Source organism: Lactuca sativa, chromosome 7, assembly GCF_002870075.4.
Source record: "Lactuca sativa cultivar Salinas chromosome 7, Lsat_Salinas_v11, whole genome shotgun sequence".
NCBI classification, from domain to species: Eukaryota; Viridiplantae; Streptophyta; class Magnoliopsida; order Asterales; family Asteraceae; genus Lactuca; species Lactuca sativa.
Window position 1 is genome coordinate 192606280 of NC_056629.2, and position 7615 is coordinate 192613894.

Sequence of the window (7615 nt, forward strand, 5' to 3'; positions counted from 1 at the left end):
TGAGAATACAAGTATTTTGAAAAACGTCAACATGTGAAATGTTGGTGAGTTCATAAGCGGTATTTGAAAAACAATGTTTCGTGTCGTTTGAAAACCACCAGAAAATCTGATATTTTCTTAAAAGAAAAGCTTTTGAAAACGTTTGTGAAGATCCATAGGTATTCTTGTTTGTTTCTATACTTGTAAAAAAATTGTTCATTAAACTTGTATACATTTCGAATCCGTATGTATTGAAAAACCCTAGGAAAACCCGATGTTTTCCTAATTCTTTGAATTCTATAAAGTTAAAATGAAACCATTGTAACGCGTGAAGTTATCAATTCCAGGCGACGTCGGATTATTTTTGAGCATGATTAATTGCTATAAACATGTGTTACACAAACGACCAGTTTATAACTATACTAACGATCCCGTAGGCGTCGTCCGTACTAATCACGTTATCCGACCGCCGTGACTACGTGTAGTCCCACATCCGAAGAGAAAGAGGACACGAAGACCCCGATGACTCCATTAACCGGTTGGGGATAAAAAAAAAGGTACGAGGGGTCCCTGACCCGCCTCGTATGAAATATCGACTTTACCAGCAATACCAAAGGACCCTTGGGGACCAATAGTATACAAGCCATTGAAAGTCCTTTTACGCTGTGTTAGATCGGGTAAGACCCAACACCTCGTAAGGTAGAAGTCTTCGGGCCTTAAGATCAGGTCATTGGGCTAGCTAGGCCCAACAAGCAAGATTTTACACTTTGGGGCCCAAAGATGGTGCGTAGACGTCTGTGCACACTCGCATGTATATTGAATTCCCAAACGTTACTTGTATAAATCGAAGTATCGTCGCGTTAGTAGTTTCGGATTTTTATTGGTTCGAGACCGAACCAATTCGTTTAACAACGACTTTTGGTATTGTTGTGTATTGTATTTCGTCGATAGTCGTGGTGCCATTATTTGATCAAATTGCGTGTATTGAATTAGCCTTGGTAGTTTTCTGTTTTCAGCCCCTCATTGTTTGTAAAATTTACTTTTTCAACCCTTTAATTAAATAACTTTCCGGTTTGGTCCTTAAATCATTTTTTTTGACATTTTAACACCAAAAATTATTGCAATTAATATTTTTCAGCATATTTTTCATTGAAAACAGTTTAAGTCCCTGAAAATGCAGTTTTCTCGGTTATACCCCTCCTTTTCGCAATTTTGACAATTTTGGCCCAAATTGGAAAAATTTTGCAACTTTGGTCCTTTTTAAATTTAAAAAGCATTTAAAACCTTTGAAAAGGACTTGGAACACTAATAGTCCACTGTTTTACAGAAAAGCACAGTTTTGGCCCTCCAAATCAGAAAATTTCGCATAATGGGCCTTATTGGGCCGAAAATGTCATTTTTAGCCCATTAAGCTTGAAATTTATGTTTTTAATCCTCCAACAAGCATATTTTCAGAAAATACATTATGGAAACTGTTTTGACTCATCTCCCCCATCAGATTTCAAAATATTTCAATTTGGGCCCTTTAACTATATATTTTTAGCATTTTATGTCCAAAAATTGAGTTTTTAGCCCAAAGAAAATGTTACTAAGCCATTTAGCTATTTTTCTTGGAACACTTTGTATGTAGGAATATACTTGATGCTAGTATCATTTAACATAAGGTATATCTCGGTTTTGAGGGGTTTTATGGCTAGATCCAACATTATAACACACAAAAACACACATATAAGCATGGAAATCATACAAGGCATACAAAACACATATAGATCTACACTTTCACTTGTATTTCCCCCCCCCCCCCCCCCCCCCACAAAACTCATAAAAACAGAAAATAAGGGGTATGAAGCTCACCTTGGGTGTGGCTTCGGTTTTGGAGAGAAGATGGAAGAAAAATGAAGTGATTTTCGGCCCTAGCACCTTTCCTTGGTAGATCTCGAGTTTGATGACTTCTAAGGTGCATGATCACAAGTTGGAATAAATTTAGAAGAGATTTTTGATGGAATGAAGTAGCTAGATCATGGATTAGTCATCAACTTACCTTAGATGATGATTTTGATGATGGATTCTCCTTGTGAAGCTTCTTGATTCACGAAATTTTTGAAGAAGGGGGAAGGAGATGTTCTTCAAGATTTAGAGAGAGTAGAATAGATTTTTGTGAGTGTGTGTGTGTGTTGTGTTTTGGCCGAGAATGAGAGGGAGGGAGAAGAAGAGACCTTGAGGTGATGTTTTCATGGAAGAATGAGAATACATGGATGTTTGAAGGGTAATACCTAGATATACACCATGCAAAGATGATGTGTCATGCAAGAAGTCAACTCCTCCCTTTTATTTGGGCTTGGGCCGAAAATTTTGAGGAAGAAAGGAAAAATTTTGGCCTTTTTCCCTTAAGCCCAAAATTAGAGTTAGTTAGGGTGTTCCTTGGCCTTATAAAACAAAATAGTGATTTTTATGCTTTATTAAGCTAGATTAGGTTAAATCATGGATCAAAGCTTGTAATTTATTTCATTCTAGGCCCAATATGGCCCAAAATTTTTGAAATAAATAAATGTGGGTCCAATTAGAGCCCACTTAGGGTTCTAAGCCCATGATAGTCAAAATGGAAGCTTATTGGTCCATTTGGGTCCAATAAGGAAGTCCTAGTCCAAAATAGACCTAAAAAAGAACTTCTAGGGTTTCCAATTGTTTGATGACTATTTGTAGTACTTGTATGATGTATTTGATTGAAGTTTTTGATGTCATAATCATAGGTGTCACACATGTTCTTAAGTTTTTGATTTACATTAACTTGAGTGTATAGATTACATGACACAAAATTTCCAGTTGTGACAGTTTCGATCTAGGGCTTCTCTAAGTTGGGAGGGACAATGGACGCTGGGTTGGGGAGTTATAAGGTGTTTAAATAGCGTACAAACCTCAAACATTAGGGTTTCCTCCAAACAGTCCTACTCGTCGAGTCGGCCTCCCGACTCGTCAAGTAGGTCACTTATCCACCCAAACAATAGTCATTTCTACTCGACGAGTTGGGTCTCCAACTCGTCGAGTCCCAGAGAAAAACATGAGTTTACTTGAATTACAATACGTACCAGGAACCGGGTGTTACAAATATCCCCCACTTATTTTAGACTTCGTCCTCGAAGTCTGCTGCTGAATCCTGAAAAAACTCGGGGTAGTGCTCCCTCATCTCGTCCTTTGGCTCGCAAGTCCATTTCAAGCCCTTATGGTGCTACCACTTCACCTTCACTAGCTCCACCCTCTTGTTCCTCAGATCCTTCGACTTCCTGTCGGGGATCGCCACTGGCCGCTCGATGTAGTTCAGGCTATCATCCACCTGAATATACTCCAAAGGCACCACTGTCGAATCGTCCACCAGGTACTTTCGCAACTGGGAGACGTGAAAAGTAATATGAATCTGACTGAGTTCTACTGGCAGGTCCAACCTATATGCCAACTTTCCCAGCCGAGCGACAACCCTGAAATCTCCAATATACCTGGCGCCCAACTTGCCCCGCTTCTTGAATCGAATGACACCTTTCCAAAGCGACACCTTCAGGAGCACCATATCCCCGACCTGGAACTCCAGGTCCGAACGACGCTTGTCAGCATAACTTTTCTTCCGACTCTGAGCAGTATGAAGCCTGCTCTGAACCTGCTGGATCCTCTCTGTAGTCTTGAGCACCACTTTGGTACTTCCCATGACCCTCTGCCCAACCTCACCCCAGCATATCGGGGTCCTACACTTCCTCCCATACAACATCTCATAGGGGGGTCGGTCGATACTCATATAGTAGCTGTTATTGTAGGAAAACTCTGCCAAGGGAAGGTAAGTATCCCAAATACCTCCGAAGTCTAAAGCACAAGCCCGTAGAATATCCTCCAAGGTCTGGATGGTCTGCTCGCTTTGACCATCAGTCTGCGGGTGAAAAGCGGTGCTAAAGTGCAGATGCCCAGCTCATCATGAAATTTCTTCTAGAATCTGGATGTAAACCACACAACCCTGTCGGAAATCATCCAGACTGGCACCCCATCCCGAGCCACTACCTCTCTAATGTAGATTTCGGCCAACTTTTTGGCCGAAATGCTCTCCTGAATCGGAATGAAATGGGCACTCTTGGTTAACCGATCCACAATGACCCAAATCAAATCCACTCCCCGAGCGGTCCCAGGAAGCTTTGTGAAGAAATCCATAGTGATATCCTCCCATTTCTAAAGAGGGATATCCAACGGTTAGGTCTTGCCGTGAGGCCTCTGGTGCTCGGCCTTGACCCTCCTGCAGGTCAGACATCTCTCAACATACCACGCTACATCCTGCTTTCATGTAAGGCCACCAATAATCAAGATGAAGATCGTAGAACATCTTTGTCGCCCTGGGATGGATAGAAAACCTAGATTTGTGTGCCTCCTCCATCAATACATGGCGCACACCTCCATGATATGGGACCCACACCCTATGGTGTAGTGTCAACAATCCACGACTATCATAATCGAAGGAGGAAATCTAACCCACAATACGCTCACTCTTACGATGTTCCTCCTTCATAACCTCCTGTTGGGCCTCTCAAATCCGCTCCAACAGTGGAGTCACCACGGTCATCCTCAAGCAAACATCTCTAATCGGCGCTGCCTTGCAGCTGAGCGCATAGGCCACGACATTGGCCTTCCCCGAGTGGTAGAGGATTTCATAATCATAATCTTTCACGAAATCTAGTCATCGACGTTGTCTCATATTTAGATTTGGCAGATCCATGAGATACCTCAAACTCTTACGGTCCCAAAAACTCCTTGCGGAAACCATGTGTGTGTGATGCACTGCTACACCATTGGCTCCTTCCCCTTCGACGAAGAGGTACCTGAAACCAAAACCAAAACTGTAAGCACAAAGCTTACTGAGTTCCCCCATCATACCACATACCATACAACATCGTCGGTATCTTTCAACTGGTAACCTTCATCAGTATCTTTCAACCGGTAACCTTCATCGGTATCTTTCAATCGGTAACCATCATCGGTATCTTTCAACCGGTAATCAACATCGGTATCTTTCAACCGGTATCTGTCATCGGTATCTTTCAACCAGTAACTGGGGGCTGCTTCACCCCTACCACTAGCATACAATCAACAAATATAAACATACAGTCAGGCATATCCGGGTAGTCACCTACCCTTGGGCCCAAAGGACCACAGTAAGGGAAATTAATCCCTACTATACACATAACTTATCATCCAGATAAATCTCATAACCAACATATAACCAGACCAAGATAATTATCACAAAGACCATTATCTTCTAAATACCCCTTTTTGGTGGGCCGGCATTGTGGCCTTAGACCTACCCCTACTGGAAGATAACTCACCTCAATGTCGTGCAGTGTTTGAATTATCTTCGGCGCACCAGACAACTCCCTACGACTCCTCGATCTCTACACGACAACCTTCAAGTCAACACATAGTACATACAACCCTAAACAGGGTTAGTCCAAGTCCAGTCAAAGTCAATCTTCAAGTTGACCCGTCTCGCCGAGTTGGGCCGTCAACTCGTCGAGTCCCTCAACCTTTACTCTTCCTTAACCACGTCTCGAATCGTCGAGTTTGGCATCGACTCGATGAGTTCCTCTCTCATATGAACATCGCATGAAACTCATCTGACTCGCCGAGTTGTATGAACACTCGTCGAGTCCACCTTCATCTGATGAACACGTCCTGTCCTCAACTCGCCGAGTTGTATGAACAACTCATCGAGTTCATCTTCAATCTTAAGAAGATTGCCTTGGACTCGCCGAGTCTGTTCTAGTGCTCGTCGAGTCCCATGAACTCCAGGTCTAAATTTACGTCCAATGCGTAGATCACTCTTTCTAACCGGTTACAACCCTTCCAACACTCAACTGGGTCCTTTTGACCCTCAACAGATATGGGACTCAAAGCCTTGGACTCGTCGAGTCCCAAGAATGGACTCGTCAAGTCGGTCACGTCCATTCACTAAATCTTTGATTTCTGATGTACAACCCTTGATCAAAAGATAGATCCAAGCCTCTACAATCGATCTAGCACATAAAGTTACAAACTTTGCATGCTTGCATGGGACTTTAAGCTCAAAAGGTCCTAAAACAAGCTCTATGGTTGCATGGAGTCTTCCTTGGGTGTAAAAGCACCCACTTTCTGCCTTGTGACCCCCAAAGGACCTAGATCCAAAGCCTTGTCCCCAACCATGCTTGAATTCATGGTTGGCTACCTAAAATGGCTTATAAAAGCCCTAAATCTCCACAAAATGGGATCTAGCAATTGAACAAGCAAGTTAGCAACTTTTTACCTTCAATGAACTGAAGATGAAGCACAACTCGAACCCCTTTGTTCTCCTCTTGTTTCCTCAAGTTCTTCCCCTTCCTTCTTAAGATCACCAACACCAAAATCCACCAAAATGACTTAGATTGCTTCAACAACGGCTAGGGTTTTCTATAGAGGGTTTCTAGGAGCATAAGGGACGATGGAGGCAGTATAAGGTTGCTTCAATAGTGTGCAAACCCTCATATTAGGGTTTTTGTCCAGACAACGTCTACTCGTCGAGTCCGGGGGTCCGACTCGTCGAGTCCATTACTTAAATCCCGTGTCCCATCCCGCTTCTACTCGGCAAGTTGGTCCTTCAACTCGTCGAGTCCAAGGCCAAGATGCAAAATATTTAAATAATTAATAAAAAGAATATATACCAAGATTCAGGTGCTACAAATAGACCAAGATGTCATCAAATAAAACTATCACAGACCGATCCAACAATGGTCTGCACACGCGGTTCATGAGATCCATGAACGCGGCAGGAGCATTGGTGAGCCTGAAAGGCATCACCATGAACTCATAGTTACCATATCATGTCCGAAAAGCAGTCTTCTTCACATCACCCTTTCTGACCCTCATATGGTGATAACCTGAACGCAAATCGATCTTGGAGAACCAAGATGATCCCTGAAACTAGCCAAAGAGATCATCAATACTCGGGAGTGGGTAACGGTTCTTCACCGTTACCTTATTCAGCTCCTGGTAATCTATACACATCTGATGCGACCCTTCCTTCTTCTTCACAAATAGAATTGGGGATCCCCAGGGTGAACTGTTTGGTCTGATGAATCCCTTGTATAACAAGTCTCGCAGCTATGTAGACAACTCTTGCATCTCAGGAGGAGCCAACCGATACGGTGCCTTAGCTATCGGAGGCGCACCAGGTACTAGGTCGATCCTGAACTTTACCTGCCTCTCCGGAGGTATCCTAGGCAGTTCCTATGGAAATACATCCGGGTACTCTTGTACCATTGGTATGTCACTCACCGTCACCTTACCCGCCTCCCGAGTATCCAAGACATAGGCGACATAACCTGCACACCCCTGTTGGAGATAGCGTCTAGCTCTCGCTGCTAAATATAGAGCTGGTCCACGGTGTGGCCTCTTTCCATGTATCACCAACTCTCCCCCACTTGGGGTCCTAACCCTAACCAACTACTGCACGCAGTCGATCACTGCCCCATTGGGGCTCAACCAAATCATGCCTATAATAACCTTGTTCCCCCGCAATGGTATGGAAACCAAGTTTACCAAGTAGCGCTCCTCGAACAACCTCAAAACAAAATACCTGAAAACCTCTAATGCTCGC